Here is a 22,290-nt window from a genome sequence, read left to right as displayed (position 1 = left end):
ACCACACTTAAGATCTGATGATAATACTTTTGAACTCATAACACAGTTCTATGACATAGACCCTGAGGATATTGCAACAGTGAGTCTCAAGAACAAATGTATTTTTAAAATAACCAAAGTAAGAGGTGTAAGGCAAGGAACAACGTTGGCTCAAGGATTTTTTGCTTTTTTTTTTTTTTTGAGACGGAGTCTCCCTCTGTCGCCCAGGCTGCAGTGCAGTGGCGCGATCTCGGCTCACTGCAAGCTCCACCTCCTGGGTTCACGCCATTCTCCTGCCTCAGCCTCTCCGAGTAGCTAGGACTACAGGCGCCCGCCACCACGCCCGGCTAATTTTTTTGTATTTTTAGTAGAGACGGGGTTTCACCGTGGTCTTGATCTCCTGACCTCGTGATCCGCCCGCCTCGGCCTCCCAAAGTGCTGGGATTACAGGCGTGAGCCACCGGGCCCGGCAACACTGCTTTTAAAAATCTTCACAGTATCGTGAACCCCGAGTTTGTAAATTTCATAAAGATGAATTATTAGAAAGATGAAATTAAAAAGCAGATACGCAATTTTGCTCTGCAGTCATCAGTCAATAAAGAGTCAGGAGTGAAATCCCAGTTCTTGTACCAATACCTATCTGTGCACTTTGAACAGATACCATTTACGGCAGTGTTACAGTTAACGTGGCAACTGTTTCCTTCTTGTTAAATTTCTTTCATCTAGATTGGATGGACCATGGTATATTTGTTTGTTCTCCAGCTCTGGAGTTCTCTAGGAAAATCAAGAGGTTTTCTTAGCTCTGTGGCCATCCAGGGTTGAGGGCTCCTCGCAGGGGAGCAGACGGGACTCAGGGAAGATGGGGCCGCCCCCTACCCCCCACCCCCATGAAGGTGTTCCTTCCCTTGGGAGTTCCATCGGGTGTCCTGGAGCTGGCTGTGGGCAACAGACCCTGCCCCAAGAAGACCTGGGAATGGTCAGCACAGTGCAACAATTAAATCAATTCCGAGACTGCTCCATACACACAAGGCTGAAAGTTTACTTTCCATACGATTTATCTTCCCAAATTATGTTCAGTCACAGTATCCGTGAAAGCTGTGGGCAAGTCTACAGTGACATTAGGCTACTAGCAAGACACAAAAGGACACTCAGATAACAAAATGCCAACCACCCGAGACCCCTACATTAAACCACAAACTCTTCCCATTATCAGATTTGCAGCAAAAGCTTAAAGTGCACCTATTGACTTTAGCTGTTCTATTATCACAATCCACTGTCTTTGAGAATAAATCAAACAAATTAATTGATATGCATTTGAAAATGAATCTACATTCTCTTTTACAAGGCTACTTTTTCATGACATATAGGTTATCTTTGCCACATTGCTTTCCATTTTAAAAGATCTAAGAGTTCCTCAAAGTAAGTACTTTTCTGAGAGTCCTTAATTTGGAAGAACTCTGCTTTCTCTGAGTCGCTAGGGGAGAAGTTAACAGATGCTGGAAGATGACATCAGCATTTAATTGCAAATAAATTGTGTTCTCTGGCAGCCTGGCTATTGTGCTCACATTTGAAAACTGTTTTGATTCTTACATTTTTACTATGTTTGCTAAATCTGGATGGATTATGGCTAGGTATGCTGGTTCACGCTTGTAATCCCAGCACTTTGGGAGGCTGAGGCAGGCGGATCATTTGAGATCAGGAGTTCGAGACCAGCCTGACCAACATGCTGAAACTCCTTCTCTACTAAAAATACAAAAACTTAGCCCAGCATGGTAGTGCACTCCTGTAATCTCACTTACTTGGGAGGATGAGGCAGGAGAATCGCTTGAACCCGGGAGGCGGAGATTGCAGTGAGCCGAGATTGTACCACTACACTCCAGCCTGGGCAACACAGCAAGACTCCATCTCAAAAAAAAAAAAAAAAAAAAAAACTGGATGGATTATGAAGCCGTATTCCTAAAAGACACTCATATGTTTAGAGGTGAGAATCGGGGATCTTCAATGGACTAGAGGATTGCCTTTCTTCTTAGACCACAGAAGCAGCTCAGGAATATGGTCACCTGGTGCCTAGCAGGGTAAGCCCAGGACAGGAGCTCATATTTAAGTACGAGAAATGGAGTGTATGCAGGGAGAAAATGGAAACTATAATTTTAAGGATGCTTTGGGGAATATGGAATCCTTGGTGAAAAGGTGCCACTATACAGCTTTCCTGGCTGGTGAAAGGAATGAACAACACAGTTCTTATTTGTGTACTCAGGCTTAGAAAATTTCAATTCGTTACACACAAAAATATTTATGAAACAGTTTGGGACCAAAGGGGTAGTATGGTAGACGAGTGTCTTACAGAGCCTGTGTGGGGAAGCAAAAGGCAAGGGTGTAGTTCACAGGCAGAAGCGAGCTGTGACATTGTCAGTGCAGCGTGTAAGTGGGGCTCCTCACAGACAGCCATTGATTGTGAGACCTCATCTTGCTCTGAAGATTTCCCGGTGGCTGTCATGCATTGCTTCTCAAAAGCCTTGCACTGTGATAAGGGTTTGAAGGCGACAGATTGTTGCAGCAATAGCCACTTCTAAGGAATGTTATTATGTCACTGCAGATGATGTTTTTAAGAGATGATTCAGAATGATAGTTCCATGATTACAGAAAGGAGTTCCTTCTCAAACGGCAAAAGGAAAGATGAAAATAGTCATGAAGCCTCCAGAACTGAAATTGGGCACCTTTTATGACTGATACTTACTTTAATTCAATGCAACACATATTTATGGGGCATAGACTGTATCTAATACTTAATAAAACTCATTCAGTTTGGAGCTCACACCTAAGCTGTGCTGTAATTGGATTTTCTTAATATTCATTAAAAACAGGAAAACAATGTATTTTACCTTTTTTTGGTATTTGCATTTGTTGCTTATAGTTTGTGGGGTGGAGCAGAGGGGTGTGAGGTTGAAGAAAGGCACTATGAATTAAGCCACACAAATGCCTCTAAAAAAAACAGTAAATATAACAATGGTTAACATTCGTTGAATACTTACTATGTGTCAGGCGCTGCTAGGAGACTTAGAAATAATTACTTAGTCCTCTTAACAGCCATATGGGGTAGGTAATATTATCTCCCCAGTATGACAGCTTTAATTCATCCTTTTTGTTTCTATCCCTTTCCATCTCTGTCTCTATCTCTCTCTCTCTTTTCCCCTAGTCTCTACGACAGGGATATAAACTCTAGTGATTTTCAGTAATAGAAGAGCTAAGTCCTGTTTAGTGTCATTGTCAGCTCACTTGTAATAGAAAGAGCTAACCCATGTCCATGCAGCTGAAAATTAGTTTTGTGTCTGAGATGATGGTGCCCACAATCATATACAGGGAACCCTGCCACTGTGCTACGCTGAGTAGGCAAACATTGGCCTTCCCTTGGAGGGATCCTCTTCTCTTAGGATTAATATGGGAAGTACAGGCAGAAATCTCTTCTGTTGTCATGGCGATACTACTGCCCTGATAGGATTTCAGCCATTCCAAGCATGCTTGTTTCATTTGTTTTTTTCCTACCTTAAGCCCAGTCTAGGTGAGTTCTGGGTGGTCTGTGTGTGTGTGTGTTTTAACTGTAGTAATAATATTGAATATGAGATCTACCCTCTTTAATTTTTTTTTGAGATGGAGTTTCACTCTGTCACCCAGGCTGGAGTGCAATGGCATGGTATCGACTCACTGCAACCTCCACCTCCCGGGTTCAAGTGCTTCTCCTGCCTCAGCCTCTCAAGTAGCTGGGACTACAGGCGTGCACCACCAACACCAGCTAATTTTTGTATTTTTAGTAGAGATGGGGTTTCTCCATGTTGGCCAGGCTGATCTTGGACTCCCAATTTCAAGTGGTCTGCCTTGGCCTCCCAAAGCATTGGGATTACAGGCATGAGCCACCATGCCCGGGTTACCTTCTTTAATTTTGAAGTACACAATACAGTATTGTTAACTATAGCCACAGTGTTGTACAGCAAATCTCTCTAACCTATGCATCCTGTGTAACTGAAACTCTGTGCCCATTGAACAGCGGCTCCTCATTTCCTCCCCATCAGCCCCTGGCAACCATCATTCTACTCTCTGCTTCTATGAGTCTGGCTATTTTAGATCCCTTATAGAAGTGGAAACGCGCAGTATTTGTCCTTCTGTGACTGGCTTAAGTGGAATTACTGGGTCATTCATATGGTAATTCGAATTAAACATAGAATTATTTTTAATTTTTTGAGAAACTTCTGTGCTGCTTTCCGCAGTGGTTGCATCTGTTTACATACTTACCAATGGTGCACAAGGGTTCCAATTTCTCCACATCTTTGCCAACTTGTTGTCTGTTTGTTTAAATGACAGCTGTATGAGTTGTCCCTTGCCTCGATGCAATTCTGAACTTCAGAAATAAGAACTTGGCTCCTTTAATAGCTGTCCATCCTATGTTGTGTCTACAGCCACTGAATCCTGTCCTACATTTTCTGATTCATTAACTCATTCAACTAATAGCTATTGAACACCTTCAATAAGTCAGCCACCATGAAGATGAGTATTTTATATTGAATTCTACTAACATATCCTGTATGTTTACTATGGTGCCAGAGAGGATGCTGTGTGCTTTTTTTACATTGTTATCTTTACTATTCACCAGAACCATGTAAGGTAGGTATTGGTAAAATGGGGTAACTTTGGAAATTCTTCAATGATTGAATAGAATAACTTTCTGCTCTATGTGAGAAGACATGTTTTAAATAACATACAACCTAGGGTCTTGGTTACTTGAGACATATTATACTTTCTCAGATACTCTCAGACCTGAATCATTTAATAAACTAAAGCAGAAATACTAAAAATATCTGGTTCAATAGCATAGGGGCAAGGAGTAGACATGCAGAAAATGCTTGTTCACTTGCCTTGAAATGGCTCCAGGTGGCCTGAAGGAATCAATGAACTTTCTCAAATATCTACATTACAACCATTGGTCCCCGCTACACATTTATTTCTAAATAAAGGAGGGGAAACTCTAGCAAAGTAATATTTAACATTTTCATTGCTTCCAGAATAAATCTTACTGAATATGGAGGATCTGATAGTGGTAGGTGCATCAGGAATATCAGGGAAAATGCTTTTGATGAAGGCAAAGTCAATTCCTATCATTTGTACTTGACACCAGCTACCTAGCAGGCTCATTGTGAACTTCAGGTTTTGCCCACGTTATTTATATAAAGTATCTCAGTGTAATATAGGGAATTGCACGTTATTTGAAAATAGTAACAAAGATAACCCAAACGAGAAACTCCATTTCTATAATTAGTTTTCCTGAAAGTCAGGCATCTTTGAGGACAGGCTTTTGGCAGTATTACTTTTGTGCACAGGAGGAAAATTGTTAGTAGGTTTATAGATAGTATTTTTATAATAGAATGTTGAACCCCTGAAAAACATCAAAAATTGTCTCCTAGAACTAATTCTATGTTTTAAAAAGGGATTCTAAATAGCAATAGGATCTTTTCTCCTTTCTTTACTCCAATGGTTTAATGGGATAGAGGAATCAATGTTTATATTTTTAAACTTGTAAATATTTTATTTTGGGTATTTTGTATATTTGTTGATATAATTCCATTTTGTGCATATGTACCATTGTGCATGTTGCTGTTTTTGATAGTCACTCTTTTAATGAATGTAAGAAGCTTGGGCTAATAGCACTTTTCTTGTTCCATTCGAACATCTGAAAATGAAACTACAACACTGCCATTTTAACTGTTGTGTTTAATTCAGTCAATAAATTTTGTTGCTCCTTTGCATTTAAAGTGAATTCTGTTGGTTGCTATTTCTCCAGGATCAATTTTATTTCCAGTCTTTTCAACTTTTATAAATTATGCTAATGATGGTGATGATGAGGAAGTGATGTGTGTGTGACTGTCTCGTGGAAAGACCAATGGGAGGCCCATATTTCTCTCCACGCTTTGTAAAGAAGTGAAAAATTCCTTGTTTGGTTTGGGCAGCTGCTTTTTGAAAAGCTCATTTGTTATTCTGACTCTGATCTGAATTCTGAGCCTTTTACTCAGAAAATCTCCATTCCTTATCATCTCTCATGAGGCTGGCTAATCCGCGCTGACTGTCAGGTAGCGGCAACATTAGGGCCACTGGAGTCTTTCTAAAGAGTTGCTTTCTGGTTTTTGTTTATTTTGTTTTTGGTGGTATGTTTTCATTTTTTATGTGTAACAGGTAGGGAAGCCTCTCAAGGAAAGGAGGCCGGAAACCACAAGATGTAGCTACTGATCCCTGGAGGCCGACAGCTTTCCATTCCGTGGTCCAAGAATGGGCTGAGAACCATAAGGGGAGGTGGATGCATCCACAGCAAGGGGGGAAGGACTGTTTCCTAGATATTTTTTGGTAACTGATAGATCAAGCAGGCAGAAAATCAGTCAGGATAAAGATTTGAGCAACACATTTGGCCACATATTATAACAACTAGAGAATCCATGTTCTTTTCAAAAGCAAATGAAACATTTGTGAATATTGATTACATCCTATACCATGAAGTAAGTCTTGACACATTTCAAAAAATAGTTCCTCACAGAATGTGTTCTCTTACCACAATACAACTACACTAGAAATAAGTAATAAAAAGATAATTAAAATCACTCCATACATTTGGACATTTGAAAAAATATACCTTTTAATAGCTCATGGATCAGAGAACAAATGAGTAAGGATATTAGAAAGCAATTAGATGTGAATAATTATGAAAAGGATCTATATTAAGATATGAAATATAACCCAATCTGTACTTAGGAGAAATTTTATAGCTTCAAATGATTAGATTATAAAAGATAAGGAGCTGAAGATTAATAAGCTGAGAATCCATTTTAATTAAATGTAAGAAGTTAAGAAAAAAATAATAGGATAAATACATAGAAAGTTTAATTAAGAATTAATATGAATAAGAGCAGAAAGCAATAAAGCAGAAAACAAAGATACCCTAAAGTAGATCAACAAAGATGAATCATTTTTTGAAAAACATCTAACAATATTTTTAAAGAAAATAATATAAAGATACAAATATGGTTCAGAATTAGATGAGCATAACTACAGTTGCAGTAGAGATTAAAATATAATGAAAGAATATTATAAATATTATGGCAATAATTTTTTTTTTTGAAACAGGTCAAGCTCTGTTGCCCATTCTGGAGTGCACTGCCGTGATCATGGCTTACTGCAGCATTTACCCTTTGGGCTCAAGCAATCCTCTCCACCTCAGTCTCCCGAGTAGCTGGGACTACAGGCCCACACCACCATGCTGTATCTTACAAACAAAAATGAAGGTGCCTTTTTCTATTGCTAAATGCACTGGTCTGAAATGCAATGAATGGACAAGGGTGACATTCAAGGGAAGATTAAAGAAAGACTCCTAACTATTCCAGAGGCAAATTCTATGTGGCTAAGAGTTAGAGTCATAGAAAGATCTTCTTGACAAAATGCTAAAAAAGAACAAACAAACAAACAAAAGACCTAAAGGCTGTGAGGACCATGGCTATTCCTTTAGCAAATTGAGAACAGTACAAGATTTCTGGCATCGGATACAAGATCCTAAATAAAATTGTTAAGAAACTAGTTACAGTTTTAAGGAAAGTGTATTGTCAAAAAAAGTCCCTAGCTTGTGGTACAGAGACCTGTGACCGTCCAGCATTATGGTAGATGAACCAAACCACAACATTGAAGTGCCAAGATCAAAGCCATTCACTAGCATCTCCTCCAACACCTGCCTGCCATCACCACAAGCACCAGTAGGAAATCCTCTCTCAGTGCCTTTTCTGAAGTTGGTTCCAACAATTTATTCTACATCCAGAGAAGTGAAGCAACGAAGAGAATGCTCATGAGACTCATTGTTTCTATCATTCATCCTGCTACGCTTGCTCAGCAAGATACGGTGTTATAGAATCTGTACCAGTAATCAATGTATGGCACTTCTTTCCCCCTTTTCGGTTTGATTTTTACTCCGTTTCACTGTATCAGGTAGGCAGGAGAAGCTACTTTTATCATTTATCCCATAATCTGCAGAATGGTGAGAAGTCATAAACCTGATCAAATCCAAGCTAATGGAAGAATTGACACTACCCAGAAAACCTGAACTCAGAAGGGCTAAATTCTGTCACTTCACAGTACAGAAGCTATATGTGATTTTGGATTGTTACCCACTGGGTAGAAGGTGAGCACATTTGGAATTGCACAGAAGGTGGCTGGATTAGGATTAAGTAGAGCATTTTTACAATTAAATGTGTGAGAAGATGTGAGATAGATTATATATATATATATATGTATATATATATATATGGTAGTCAAGAGGTTACTCCATCTTCACATAAGACATTAATACAATAGAGGAAAAATATGTCTGACCATCCTTCCCACAGCCACACCCCGGCCTCATCTTCCGAAATCACTGCGAATCTATGGGGTCAGCGCCGGGGCCTCTCCCAGCAGATCGCAGATCGCTTGCTCAGTCAGCCCTCACCACTGCTCCTTCAACTCCTGGACCGCCCGTGCTGACCGCTGTACTTTTTCCAACCCACTGGATCCCCTTTCTTCTAAGATCCCTCCCGTTTTTAAAAGCCTCTCCCTCCCCAAGCCCATGCGCCTTCTGGCAGCCGGTCTACCCTCTTCCAACACTTAAGCAGGCCCGGAGCCTGGCTCCCCTCCTTCCCCTCTGGCTGGCTGCTTCCTCAGCCAGGCTCATCTACACCACAGCAGTTCAGGCACAGGGCACAGGTGACACCTGACTATGAAATCCAATGGCATGTTTTAGCCTTCAAATTACTGCAACATACTTAACCTTTCAGCAGCATTTGAAACTATACCTCACCCTCCTTCACTGCCTCTCCTCCTCCAAGCTCTGGGCTGCCGCCTCTGTGTTTTCCTGCTGCCTGCTCCCCTCGCCTCTCTCCTCTCTCCCCTCGCCTCTCTCCTCTCTCCCCTCCTTGGCCACTATTATTATGAACTCACACAGTTCTTCCAGGCTGGGCACGTGGCCTCTTCTGCTCTTACCCCCCAACTCTCTCCAAGTGATGTCACCCAGGCTCACAGCTGCATCACCATCTGCTACAGGTAGAATTGTGCCCCCAAAAAGACGTTGAAGTCCTAGCCCCCAGCACCTATCCATGTGGCCTTATTTTAAAAAAAAAGGTCTCTGCAGAGGATGTAGTTAAGCTTCAGCTGATTAGACTGGGGCATAATCCAGGGTCCTCACAGAACAGGGAAATTTGGACGCAGAGGCAGAACCACACAGAGGAAGACGACATAATGACCGAGGGAGAAGCTCAGGAGTGCCCAAGGCTGCCGGAAGTGAGGATAGAGGCCTAGAGCAGGTCCCCTCACAGCCCTGGGAGAAGCTGCTGGCCTGATGACACCTCGCCCGCAGGCTTTCTGCCTCGGGAGCCATGAAGGAGAAGGCATGAAGGCATCTGTTGCTCAAGCCGCTGTGCTGTGGTCCTCTGTTAACAGCAACCACAGGAAAGGAACCCACCACCAAGTCCTGAATTCACACTAATAACCCAGGGCTCTCCCACAGGCTGCAGATCCACAATTGTAACTGGCTGCCTCACATCTTCAACCGGACATCACAAAAATGCTACAAATCCAACCTTTCCAAAACCTCACTCTGTTCTTTTGCACACTCTGCCACCAAGTTTGACAAAAATAAAACAAAAAGAATTTCAGTCGGGCGCAGTAGCTCATGTCTGTAATCCCAGCACTTTGGGAGGCTGAGGCGGGTGGATCACCTGAGGCCAGGAGTTCGAGACTAGCCTGGCCAACGTGGCAAAACCCCGTCTCTACTAAAAATACAAAAATTAGCTGGGCATGGTGGCGGGCACCTGTAATCCCAGCTACCTGGGAGGCTGAGGCAGGAGAATCGCTTGAACCCAGCAGACGGAGGTTGCAGTGAGCCAAGATCACACCATTGCACTCCAGCCTGGGTGACAAGAACAAAACTCGGTCTCAAAAAAAAAAAAAAAAAAAAAGAATTTCAGAGTTTTCTATCTCAAGAAGTCATTTTCCTATATACTGGAAACAGGGTGGTCATTCCTAAAACCTCTGTCTGTTCCCACCACTGCCTAACTTCCTAGCCAAATCCAAGCCTTGAGAAACTCCCCCGGAACTGCCGGCTATTTCCCAACTGTGCTGACAACTTCATGGTAAAAGATGCCATTGCGGGCAGGCGCAGTGGCTCACGCCTGTAATCCCAGCACTTTGGGAGGTCAAGGCGGGCAGATCACGAGGTCAGGAGATCGAGACCATCCTGGCCAACACGATGAAACCTCGTCTCTACTAAAAATACAAAAAATTAGCCGGGTGTGGGGGCGGGCGCCTGTAGTCCCAGCTACTCAGGAGGCTGAGGCAGAAGAATGGCGTGAACCCGGGAGGTGGAGGTTGCAGTGGGCCGAGATGGCGCCACTGCACTCCAGCCTGGGTGAAAGAGCGAGACTCTGTCTCAAAAAAAAAAAAAAAAAAAAAGATGCCATTGCTTCCTGCCTAGTGGAGAGGGGCCAGGAGGACCATTGAGGAGGTAGGGCAGCAACAGGACCCCCAGAATGGAAGCCTGTGTCTCTCCTGTCTCATCCCTTCATTCTCCCCGGCTCACCACAGCTCAGCTACCTGGGCTTTCACTTCCTAAACACAAAACCCCTTCCTTCCCCAGCAGGGCTTCTGCATGTCCAGTCGTCTCACCTAGAATCCTCCTGGGGCCTCTTCTCCACTACTGCCCCCTGGTTTCTGTGGCTAGGTGGTTTTCGGGTCAAAGTTAATATTGTTTTTGTCTGTTCTTTTTTTTTTCTTTTGGATTCAGGAACTACATGAGTGCTTTGTTACAAAGATTTATTGCATGACGGTGAGGTTTGGGCTTCAACTGATCCTATCACCCAAATAGTGAACACAGTGCCCAATAGGTAGGTTTTCAACCCTCTCCCTTCCTCCTGCCTTTTGGAATCCCCAGTGTCTATTTTCCCATCTTTATGTCCCTGTGTACCCAATGCTTGGCTCCCACTTATAAGTGAGAACATGTGGTATTTGGATTTCTATTTTTGCATTAATTCACTTAGGGTAATTGGTGTGGCTAGGTTTTTTGTACAATTCAGTTCTCAGCTTAAATGTCACATTCCAGAACATGCTTCCTAGCCCATGCTGTCTAGAGGGAAGCCCGTCATAGTCCCTGAAGAAGGGATCTTGAAAGACACAATCCCAGATCTTAAGATTCTGAAAGATAAAAATCCCTAAAATCCAAAATCCTGAAAATATAATTCTGGAAAAATAATTTTAAAAATTCCTTAAGATATTTACTTACATTTTAAGGGGGGGGCGTACAGGCACAGTGGCTCACTCCTGTAATCCCAGCACTTTGGGAGGCTGAGGCAGGTGGATCACCTGAGGTCAGGAGTTCAAGACCAGCCTGGCCAACATGGTGAAACCCCATCTCTACTAAAAATACAAAAATTAGCCCGGCATGGTGGTGCATGCCTGTAATCCCAGCTATTCGGGAGGCTGAGGCAGGATAATCGCTTGAATCCAGGAGGCGGAGTTTGCAGTGAGCCGAGATCCTTGGCAACATTCCATCCTTGGCAACAACTTGAGACTCCATCTCAAAAAAAAAGCAGGGGGAGTTTATTTGAGAAACATATAAAAACACAACAGAACACTTCATCAGCCACTTTACCACTTTACACAATAAAATAAGCAATAATAGCATACTTGTTTTTGCAAGAATAAATACTCAGGTATACGACTATACCTGGCACAGATATACCATTTGTGAGCAGACAAACTGTATTCCTAAAGAAGTAGGTCAAAAGGAAAACGTTTAAACACATATCACTATGATTGGTAATTGTGTGCACCCAGCTTTGTAAATGTGCTCATCTGAAATACTGTGATAAAAAACCAAAGTCTTTTGACAAGATTGATCAAAAACCACAACGGATTACCACTTATATGCAGTCACCCAAAGAGGGCAGATCTCAAAAAATGTTGTCTTTTACAAATGCAGGTGTACAAAAAGGACATCACTGAGGAAGTTTCAATGTTTTCACGTACATACACAAATGTTTATACACAAAGTCAACATTGAGATAATGAACTTTCATGGAGTCACATTTGCAAAAAATGCATGAAACAAATTAGGACTCTCTGAACGTCTCTGCACAATCTATACCTCAAGTTTTGGAAATAATGCAATGATGAAATACATAGCATAGTGAATTGTTAAAAAAATGCTATTTAAAATAGTGAAAAAAATTAAAGAAAAGGAAAAAAACCCTATCCTGTGATTGTGATTTTCAGAATTTTAGAATTTAGAGATTTATACTTTAGGATCTTTGGTCTTTTGGGATTTTAGCATTCAGGATTACGGTATTTGGAATTTTGTCTTATTTTCAATAAAAATGCAAAAGTAATTCAATGGAAAAGTATCTTTTTTTCACCAAATGGTGCTGGAACAGATGGATGTTCATGTGCCAAAAAATGAACCTGAATCCATATCTCATGCCCTATATGAAAATTAACTGAAATTGATCATAGACCTAAACGTAAAACATAGATATATAAAACTTCTGTAAGAACACATGGAAAGAAAATATTGCAATCTTGGGTTAGGCAAAGATTTCATACACGCAACAACAAAAAGCACAATCCATAAAAGAAAACAATTGGTAAACTAGATTTCATCAAAATTAAAAACTTCTGTTTTTTTGAAGGGCACTGTTACGAAAATTAAAAGGCGGGGAGAAAACATTTGTAAATCATGTATCTGATAAAGTGCTTTTTTCCAGAACATGCTTCTAAAACACTCTCAAATACAATAATATGCAAACATCCTGGTAAAAATGGACAAAAGATTTGTACAGACATTTTGTAAAAGAAGATATACAGATAGAAAATTAGAAAATGAAAAAAGCTCAACGTCATTTGTCATTAAGGAAATGCAAATTAAAACCACTCCAAGATGCCACTACACACCTTTAGAATGGCTAAAACTCTTTAAGGTGATGATAACAAGTGCTGCTGAGAATGCAGAGTCACTGGAACACTCATTCACTGCTGGTGGGAAAGTGAAATGGTGCAAAGACTATGGAAAACACTTTGGCAGTTTTTTAAAAAGTTAAAAATACCTACAACATGATCCAGTCATTTGTACGTAGATATTACCCCAGGAGAAAAGAGCACATTTGTCCACACAAAGTTCTGTACCTGTTATTTAGACAGTAAACTTTTATTGCATCAAGCCACAGAAATGTTGGGGTCTGGACAAGGCGTGGTAATGGGGACTCAGGATGGTGGACACATGGAAGGACTGTTTAGGTAGAACTGGTTTGTGGTCTTCTTACTTGGTTTGGGCTGCTATAACAAAATGCCATAAACTGGGTGGCTTATAAACAACAGACATTTATCCCTGACAGTTCTAAAAGCTGGGAAGTCCATGTGAAAGGAAAGCATCTTGGGCCCCCAAAATCACTAAGGAAAACTCAAGCTGGGAACTGCTTAGGGCAAACCTGCCTCCCATTCTATTCAAAGTCACTCCTTTACTCACTGAGATAGATGCATATCTGATTTGCCACCTTTGGAAAGGCTAATGAGAAACTCAAAAGAATGTAACCATTTGTGTATCACCCATCTGTGGCATGGAAGCTCCCTCCCTGCTTCCAGCCTTGCTGCCTTTGCTTCAAGTTGTCCCGCCTTTCCTGACCGAACCAATGTACTTCTTACATATATTGATTGATGCCTCATGTCTCCCTTAATGTATAAAACCAAGCTGTGTCCTGACCACCTTGGGCACATGTCATCGGGATTTCCTGAGGGGCTGTGTCACAGGCACGTCCTCAACCTTGGCAAAATAAACTTTCTAAATTAACTAAGACCTGTCTTCAGATTTTCTGGTTCACATCCGAGATCACTGCATCAGCAGATTCAATGTCTGGTGAGCGCCACCTTCTGGTTCACAGATGGTGCTGTCTCTCTGTGTTCTCACATGGTAGAAGGGACAAGACAGCTCCCTGGGGCCGCTTTTCTAAAGGCACCAACCCCGTTCATTAGGCCTCTGTCTTCATGGTCTAACCATCTGCCGAAGCCCTCATCTCTGATACCATCATCCTGGGGCTTAGATTTCAACATAGAAATCTGGGGGGACACAAACATTCAGCCCATGGCGGTGATGTACTGGATGCGGAGGAGAGTGGAGAGATAACTGGAAAAGCAAGACAGAAAATTCAGGGACTGGGAAGTTACTCTATGGGTCAAAGGAACAAATTCAGAGTGGGACATGTGGAGTTTGAGTTTTCCAGTATGCAGTTAGCTGTATGGGCTTAGCAAAATGAAATTTAACAATATGCTATTACTAAGTTATTTGTTATCTGGAGTTTACACATTCAACTTTTAAAAGATAAGTAAATCTTAACATTAAAACAATTATGAGAATAGAGATTGTTATAACATTCTCACAAAGATATTCTTCCTTCTGAATACGAACCACTCAGTAAGGCCTCCTACGGCACTGGACTCTCCCCTGAATAAAACCTACTGTCACCGAGCCAGTATTCGATCAACGGTGTTGAAAAGTAGGTTTTACTAATTCTCAGACAATCTCCTGTTTCACAGCAGAGCCCCAAAGACTCCCACAGGCTGCACAAACAAATAAAAGCACATTTTGTAACAACAGCCAACATAAAGAAGAAGGAGGCGAAAAACCCAAAAGCCTAACTGAATAATGAACAAAGGAACAGATAGTTGCAGTAAAAGAAATACAGTGGCCCTGAAACATTCAGAGATCACTCAAAATAGGAGAAATGTAAACTAAAACCATACTGAGACATCATTTTCCATCATGAGATGAGCAAAGATGAAGGAATTTGTTCACACACTGTGTTGGTGAAGGCTTGGGAGACAGATTCTCTCTACAAGAGACATAAATTGGTATAATCTCCACAGAAGGCAATTCATCAACATCCCAATATTTAATATACCCAAAACATTCCTTTTCAACAAATCAATATCAATACATTTGATTGACAAACATGCTTGTATATGTGTGAAATGGTTTAAGTTTACAGTTATTCACAGAAGCATGGAAAAAACTGAAAGCCTATCCACAGAGAACTGGTTTATGTAATATGTTATCACCATAGAACAGAATACCATGTGGCCATTGAAAAGAATGAAAACGGTGGAAACAACCCAAATTTCCATCAACGGTGAATGAATAAACAAAATGTAGTACATACACATTATGGAATATTACTCAGCCTTAAAAAGGAACAAAATTCTGACATATGCCACAACATAGATGGAACTTAACGACAATAAGTTATGTGAAACAAGCTAAACACAAAAGGACAAATACTGTAGAATCCACACATAAGAGGTACCTAGAGTAGGCAAATTCAGAGACAGGAAGTAGAACGGTGGTTGCTAGGGGCCTGGGAGGGCAAGTGGGGAGTTATTGTTTAACGGATACAAAATTCCAGTTTTGCAAGATGAAAAGAGTTCTGCAGATGGATGGTGGTGAAGGTTGCAAAACAATGTGAATGTGCTGAATGCCACTGAAGTGTACACTTAAAAATGGTAAATAAGGCCAGGCACAGTGGCTCACACCTGTAATCCCAACACTTTGGGAGGCTGAGGCGAGAGGATCACCTGAGTTCAGCAGTTCGAGACCAGCTCAAACAAACAAACAAACAAACAAACAAACCAATAAGCCTCTTTCAGCAAATGACAAGACATTAAATGAATAAAGTAGACAACGACTCTCCCTCCCTTTGAAGGCAGAATATGAAGTAATGAAGGAAGTTAAGGACACAAAGCCAAGTACTGTGAAACTCTGATGATTGGAGAATACCAAAACTTCTATGGCAGAAGACACTAGAACTTTCTTCTCTGGCCGACTTGAAACAGTATTGATTCGTATCGCAAAGCAGGCGCTGTGTAGTCCAGCCAAGGTCAAGGCACTGACCACAAGACCTACAGGCTTCGCTCTGGACTCTGTTACTTTATGACCACATATTTTAATAATCTGAGTCTTTTCCACACATTCCAATTATAACCTTGTTAGTTGCTCAATGCCTCAGAGAAAACCTTCAAATTCTACTGTCTGCCCTTCACAAACAGCCTGAGATACTCGCAGGTATCTTGCTGGAAATAAGCATGCATAATGCCATGCAGGCAGAAGGTTGCCCTGACTTACCTTCGTGGCCAGGACACTTGTGAGACCTACGCTTTGCCATCTGCATGGTGTTGCCATTTCATTTTCATCAGGCCTGTGGTGCTGCACAGGCAGCAAATATGACTCCGGTCACTCCACAGCTCAAAAAAGGCAGACAGACAGGTCACCCCTAGCTGGAATTGGAGCTGTCATCAGCTTCATCTGCCCTCCTCAAAACTTGACAGGCTTTGAAGCTGGCCCTGCAGAGGTGAGAGTGAAAATAAAGTATAAAGCAAGATAAATATAGAATTCAGTTCTGGATTTTTTTTTAAACAACCAATAGGATATACTAATGTAAAAATAAATGGCCACAACTCACTCAACCATTTATTTGTGCTAGGAGAGAGTACTAATGGGAATAAAGAAGCAATTGAAACAGGTCAACAGGTCTTGCCTTCAAAGTCATAGACCAGTGTCACCTTTTTTATTCTGTTATGAGCTCAAAATTCACATAGTGAAGTCCTAACCCCCGGGGCCTCAGAATCAGACTATATTTGGAGATAGGGTCATGGTAGAGGTAATTAAGGTATAATGAGGTTATATAGGTGAGCACTAATCCAATATGACAGGTGTCCTTTTTTTTTTTTTTTTTTTTTTTGGAGACGGAGTCTGGCTCTGTGGCCCAGGCTGGAGTGCAGTGGCTCGATGTCTGCTCACTGCAAGCTCCGCCTCCCGGGTTCACGCCATTCTCCTGCCTCAGCCTCCCGAATAGCTGGGACTACAGGCGCCCGCCATCTCGCCCAGCTAATTTTTTTGTATTTTTAGTAGAGACGGGGTTTCACTGTGTTAGCCAGGATGGTCTTGATCTCCTGCCCTCGTGATCCCCCCTCCTCGGCCTCCCAAAGTGCTGGGATTACAGGCGTGAGCCACCGCGCCCGGCCATGACAGGTGTCCTTATAAGAGGAGATTAGGTCACAGACAATACAGAACGAGGAACGACCGGGTGAGGACTCAGTGAGAAGGTGGCTGTCTGCAAGCCAAAGAGCCAGGCCTCAGAAGAAATCATCCCTGCGGACTCACTGGTCTCCTGCTCCCAGTCCCCAGCACCGAGAGACAATCAAGGTGTGTTGCTTAAGCCCCCGGGGCTGTGGTATTTTGTGACGGCAGCCCAAGTAAAGACACTCTCTCTCATCCCCTGAATCCCATTTTTGAACACTGACTGGTTTTCCATCCACTTCACTTGACTCTTTTTTCTTACCCTCACTTCCTTTTGCTCCGTGGAGCCCCTCTCCAGCTTCTCCTTTCACCTGCTCTGCCTCTTTCTTTGTCTTTTAAAAGAGTTTCTCTTGGGAGGCCAGGCGGGAGGATCACAAGGTCAGGAGATCGAGACCATCATGGCTAACACGGTGAAACCCCGTCTCTACTAAAAATATAAAAAATTAGCCGGGCTTGGTGGCGGGCGCCTGTAGTCCCAGCTACTCGGGAGGCTGAGGCAGGAGAATGGCGTGAACCCGGGAGGCAGAGCTTGCAGTGAGCAGACCTCGAGCCACTGCATTCCAGCCTGGGCGACAGAGCGAGACTCCGCCTCAAAAAAAAAAAAAAAGAGTTTCTCTTGGCTTCTTCTAGTACAGAGGCAGAGCCTTGGGGAGGTGAGGGAGAGGAGGTATCTTGCACTCGGCATCCTGGGGCTGGTGAGACCCAGCCTCCCAAAGCTCACACGTGCACCTGGCCTGCAATGGCAGAATAAAAACCATTTCACACCGTCAGGAGATGCACCTCTTCCTTTCTGGGTAACCCTGACTGACTCACTCAACTTCTCTGAGCCTCTCTTTTCTCATGTATTTTTAAAATACGTATCATTTTAAAATACATACATTTTTAAAATGGTGATATGAATTCTTGAATGGGGCAGGGCGCGGTGACTCACGCCTGTAATCCCAGCACTTTGGGAGGCCAAGGCGGGCAGATCACCTGAAGTCAGGAGTTTGAGATCAGCCTGGCCAACATGGCAAAATCCTGTCTCTACTAAAAACACAAAAATTAGCCGAGAGTGGTGGAGGATGCCTGTAATCCCAGCTACTCGGGAGGCTGAGGCAGGAGAATCACTTGAACTAGGGAGGCAGAGAATGAGGTGAGCCGAAATCACGCCACTGTTCCCTATCCTGGGCAAAAGAGCGAGACTCCGTCTCAAAAAAAAAAAAAAAAAAAAAAAAAACAGCGGGGGGGGGGGGGGCACCCCGGTATTTCCAAAATTTGGGGGGGGTGGGGGCGGGGAGCACCTGAGGTCGAGAGTTCAAGACCAGCCTCACCAACATGGAGAAACCCAGTCTCTACTAAAAATACAAAATTAGCCAGGCGTGGTGGCGCATGCCTGTAATCCCAGCTACTTGGGAGGCTGAGGCGGGAGAATAGCGTGAACCCAGGAGGCAGAGGTTGCAGTGAGCCGAGATCGCGCCATTGCACTCCAGCCTGGGCAGCAAGAGCGAGACTCCATCTCCAAAAAAAAAGAAAGAAAAAATTGCATTTGAATTCCTGAATGGTTGTTGTGAAGTTCAATTAAGATAATGCAGTGGAAAATGCTTTGTATATTAATCACCATGGCTCAGTTTTTCTACCTGTAAAATAGATACTCCCTAGCATTTTACAGTGTAGCCGTCATAAAAAAAATCAACCAAGAAATAAAACTTCTGTGACTCCGAATAGTATATATGAAAGGATTATTTCTACTGTGGTTTTCATCAGCCTGGTAAAGTTTATTTTTGTTTTTCTGCCAGTTAACATTTATGAAGAGTGTTGTAGTTGGCATTAGGAAGAGGATTCTAAAGACACAAAAGACCTGGTTCTTGCCTGCAGGGATTCTGTAATCTATTTGAAAACATTAAATTTTAACAGTGAAATCACTAATAAAATCAGTTGGAAGAGGTTTTCACCATCGGGGAACACATAGCTAAATCTCCATGCAGGACCGGCCAGGTCCATACCTGAACTTTCTAGGACAACTTTCCAGATGGAAATTTCTCCTATCACCTCTCTAATGTGACTGCAAGTGGAAACTAACAAATCTGACAAAACATTTTAAAAGTTAATAAAATTTTCAATAATAACTGGTGTGTTTGCTTCAAACAAATCTAATACTAAAGCAACTTATAGCATACTTTAAAATACAAGTGCCTCTAAATGTCTTAAAATCATAAATAACTAAATTTTAATTTTCTCAATAACTTCTCAGAAACCCTGGGGAAAAAAAGGTTATGGACAACAGCAACATTCCAGTAGGAAAAACACATATTCTTCGGAAATGCAATTGATATCTAACTTTAGAAATATGTGACTCTAGAAACATCTCAACCAAAAACAAAATTGCATTATTATTATTTAGAAATTTGCACTCACCATTAAGAATGATCAAAATATAGTCCTTCAGGTAGTGAGGTTGTAGGGATCAAATGGCAAAATGTCCGGAAGTGCAAGTCATAGCAGTGGCTTTTGGATTAGGAGCCTGACTAGCTGTGAGACATGAGGCTCATCACTGCACTTTTAGTGTTGGCCTCCTCCTGCTGTAAACAGAACCAATAATGGCTGCCTTGAAAGAGCAAAGGCCACCACGCAGATGAACACCGACGCTCAGTTGTGGTCAGTGTACCTCTCCCGGCCAGTAGCAGGGGCTGTCCTGGTGGCGTCTCACGACAAGAATGTATCATAGTGGTTTACAACTGCTTCCTAGCATTTCCAGTTCCCTAAACTGTGAATTTTTCTAATTCAATTTTGTATGTCCCTCTCACCACTTATCCCTCTTCTCCCAAGTCTAGCACTGTACACAGCACATAGAAGAGCCTTAATAAATGTTTGGTGAATGAATATATGAGTGAATGACTAACACAGAGAATTTGTAAAATGGAAGTACTACTGCAGCTACCAAAAACTGCTCTGGAAACGATCATTCAAACCCCTTGCCATTTTTTTCTCCATGATGTATGGCTGAAACAAGTAATCTTTGAGATAATAAGACAAAATTATCTGGCATATCTAGAAAATACCCATCGAAATAGAATGAAGTTGATTCTCTCTCATCCTTTATGAAAGTCACACCCTTCTAATATATTTTTAAGATCCAACAGTAAAACTGTCTGAATTTTTAATACTGTGCCTGCTACCTGATGCCTGTGTTTTTCTTTTGCAAATTTTTTTGGCCAGTGTTTGAAAGGCTGAGGACCAATTTGTTTTCAAGGATCCAAACCTGGTTCTGTATTTTTTAAAATGATAATAATTAAGAAATTCCCATCAGTAGATGCTACTTGTAAACGAAGAAACTTTTTTTTTCCTTTGGAATCTAGCAGTATTCTAACTTTTTCATGTCTTCTATCAGACCACAATTCAAATATTTTCCAAAGCAGAGGACGACGGCATTAAGCAGATGATAGCTCAGAAGCCTGATTCCCTACCCAAGGGACAGAGGCTGTGAGATGACATTGAGAAAGAGATCCGGGTCCAGTGAAGCATCAGACACGCTGGCGCATGGGGACGAGGAGCCCTGGAGACTCAGGGCCAGTCTGGTGCGGCCTGGTCTCTGCTCCGCCCTCTCCCCCTGCAGCTGCCGGGGGCCGCAACTTTTCAAACCTCACCGCACCGACAGCTCTGTCCCTTCTTTTATCTGGAGACGCTGAGCCTCATCAACTCTCACCTGCGTTTCAGGAAAAATAATAATAATAATAAATGTTCCACGGACACAGGATTTCGGCCAAATGCTGCTTAGCTCTACCTTCTCCAAAAGGGCGGGAGGGGCGGCAGCCGGTAGCGAAACCCCGCTTGCCTGTCTCAGCATCTCTTCCACGTCCGCAGGAGGCCTTGCGGGGATACGAGCATCCCGCTCCGAGATGGAAGTGGTAGGACAGTCCGGGAGAAGCCGACGGGAAACTGTCCCGGGCGCGCGCCGCCCCCGTGCCCTGCGCCCTCCTCCTTTGCTTGGCCAGCGCGGGACCTCCCAGCCGCTAGACCCGGGACCGCGGAAAATCAGTCTCCGCCTTCCCGCCTAGCAGAGCTCAGATCGGCTCCGGAGGGCTCTCGGGATGCCGCCTTTCCCTGGCGATGAGCAGTTCTGCGTCACCCTCCGTGGCCAGCGCGGCTTCCAGGGCTGGGTTGTGCTATTGTTTGCTGTTCTTGAAAGGACGTGGGGAGGGTGGGAAGGCCGGGGCTGAGCCGGGGCAGGCAGACCTGGGGTGGATTCCGTGCAGGGATTTTCTCTTCTGCTTCTCCCAGTCCCTTGCTGTCGCATATTCATAAGAAGGCGGGGTCGCTTCCCATCTCCTTTGAATCTTCCAGGCTTGAGGGTGAGAGGAAAAGATTTGGGGCAGACATAGTTTGGGAGGGATCACTAGGAGGAGAATAGGGTGGGAGAATGAGTGGTGACACAGACAAATAAGCAAACATAGGGTTCCTGTTCACAATTTCTTCCTCCACTCTCAGGCTGCAAGCGCGCGTGAGGACACGAGCACACACACACACACACAAACACACTTATTTTTTCTTTAACTTTTATTTTAGATTCAGGGGTACATGTGCAGGTTTGTTATATAGGTAAACTCGTGTTACAGGAGTTTGTTGTACACGTTATATCATCACTCAGGTACTAAGCCTAGCACTCGAGTTATTTTTCCTGATGTTCTCCCTCCTCCCACCCTCCACCCTCCAGTAGGTCCCAGTGTGTCTTATTCCCCTCTATGTGTCCATATGTTCTCATCATTTAGTTCCCACTTATAAGTGAGAATATGCAGTATTTGGTTTTCTCTTCCTGCGGTTAGTTTGCTAAGGATAATGGCCTCCAGCTGTATGTGCCTGCAAAGGACATGATCTCCTTCCTTGTTATGGTTGCGTAGTATTCCAAGGTGCATATGTACCACGTTTTCTTTCTCCAGTCTACCATCGATAGGCATTTAGGTTGGTTCTATGTCTTTGTTATTGTGAATGGTGCTGCAGTGAACATACGACACACACCATTTCTTAATGCCTGAATTGAGCACAAGAAATTTTGAGGAAGTCCTGACTAAGCCCCTTTGTCCTAATTATAGTATTAGACTTAGATGGGGACATTTTTTTTAAACCAAGGATTTTTAACCATGATTTGAACTATGTGCTCCTCA

General features: G+C 42.7%; 1 long non-coding RNA gene across 1 annotated transcript; it reads right to left on the bottom strand.

Annotated features, from left to right (window-relative positions):
* Window positions 1-11,330: 11,330 nt before the first annotated feature.
* On the bottom strand, window positions 11,331-21,023 carry LOC116466398 (uncharacterized). The gene is made up of 3 exons (XR_009213377.1): window positions 19,547-21,023; window positions 16,196-16,413; window positions 11,331-11,605 (listed from the first exon to the last, which is right to left on the bottom strand). It is a non-coding gene; the product is annotated as an uncharacterized LOC116466398 (long non-coding RNA).
* Window positions 21,024-22,290: the final 1,267 nt, after the last annotated feature.

The sequence above is a fragment of the Hylobates moloch genome, unplaced genomic scaffold, assembly GCF_009828535.3.
Source record: "Hylobates moloch isolate HMO894 unplaced genomic scaffold, HMol_V3 SCAFFOLD_4, whole genome shotgun sequence".
NCBI classification, from domain to species: domain Eukaryota; kingdom Metazoa; phylum Chordata; class Mammalia; order Primates; family Hylobatidae; genus Hylobates; species Hylobates moloch.
Note: the sequence above shows the minus strand (reverse complement) of the source record. Positions and strands in the feature narration are given on the sequence as shown.